The 1392-nt window shown below is 39.2% G+C and overlaps 1 non-coding gene across 1 annotated transcript; it reads left to right on the forward strand.

The window, feature by feature from the left end:
* The first annotated feature begins 687 nt into the window (after positions 1 to 687).
* Positions 688 to 793, forward strand: LOC121208412 (small nucleolar RNA R71). Its single transcript, XR_005903433.1, has one exon. It is a non-coding gene; the product is annotated as a small nucleolar RNA R71 (small nucleolar RNA).
* Positions 794 to 1392: the final 599 nt, after the last annotated feature.

Raw genomic sequence — 1392 nt, forward strand, 5'->3', positions numbered from 1 at the left:
TAGCCCATTTGGTTCTCCAAATCTTTCAATGTGGTTGCTTGGCTTCGGATCAAGGCATCATTTTTGGCTATGTATGCCTTCAACAAGTTTTCTAAGCCATCAGAAGATTCAACTTGAGGTTGCTTCTGAACTTGTTGGGTAAAAATAGATGGTTGGGTCGATCTAGGTTGGGCATAAGTGTTACTGGGTCTAACCCCTCGATTACTCCAAGAGAAATTAGAGTGGTTTTGCCAAGATGGGTTATAGAAATTGCATTGCAATCCTTGCCTTCGTCGATTTTGGTTCTACTTACCCATGTAATACACAGATTCTAGGTTTGATGGACATTCTTCAAATGAATGTCCTTCCCCACAATAAACACAGGCCACATTTTCGAATTGATTCGGTGGCGGAGCTACAAAATTATTAAGCCTATTAGTGGTAAAAATTTTAAGCATCGATGATATTAAGGATACCTGAGATGCAAGTGAAGTGAGAGCGTCCATTTCATGTACTCCAGCTACTCGTCTTCTTGACGCTACTCGATTGGTTGGTCATTGATAATTCTTGCTAGTAATCCTCTCAATGATTTTATAAGCCTCGTTATAAGACTTAGAAAGGAGAGCAACATTAGCAGAAGCGTCCACTACCATTCTCGTGTGAGCATGGAGACCATTATAGAACGTCTCATGTTGGATGCCATACGGGATTCCATGATGAGGGTACTTCTGGAATAATTCTTTGTACCTTCCCATGCCTCATACAAGGACTCGTCATCCATTTTTTGGAAAGTAGTGACCTCATTCCTCAACATAGCATTCTTGCTAGGTGGGAAATACTTCATGAGGAATCTTTCTGCTCACTCTTGCCATGTGCTAATGGAATATGGTGGCAATGAGTTCAACCAGGCTCGAGCTATGTCCCTTAGCGAATATGGGAAAAACTTTAATCGTAGTACTTCTTCGCCTAGTCCAGCTAACTTGAAAGAATCGCTCACGTCTAGAAATAGTCTTATTTGAAGGTTAGGATCTTCAATAGGCATTTTACTGTATTGGCCCACTATTTAAAGCATTTGGAACATAACCGGCTTCATCTCAAATTGTTGTGCCTCGATTTCAGGTCTCCTAAAACTCGAATTAAGATCATCAAACACTAGCATGCCATACTATCTTAGAGCACTATCTCTATCATCAACAATAAGGATAGGATTTTGAGTAGGGTTTGCTCTACTTCCTTGATTCAGATTTTCTTAGTTCATCTCTTCAATCCTTATATGAACTGTTTGTCTTCTTCATTGTCCAAAAGTTCTTTCAATCTCAAGGTCTACAGGGAGAAAATCGATAATTCGATCAATACTCATAAACACCTGAAACAAACACAAGAAAATTAATTAAGTTAAAATTGAACAGAAAA

This window comes from Gossypium hirsutum, chromosome A01, assembly GCF_007990345.1.
Source record: "Gossypium hirsutum isolate 1008001.06 chromosome A01, Gossypium_hirsutum_v2.1, whole genome shotgun sequence".
In the NCBI taxonomy this organism is placed as follows: Eukaryota; Viridiplantae; Streptophyta; class Magnoliopsida; order Malvales; family Malvaceae; genus Gossypium; species Gossypium hirsutum.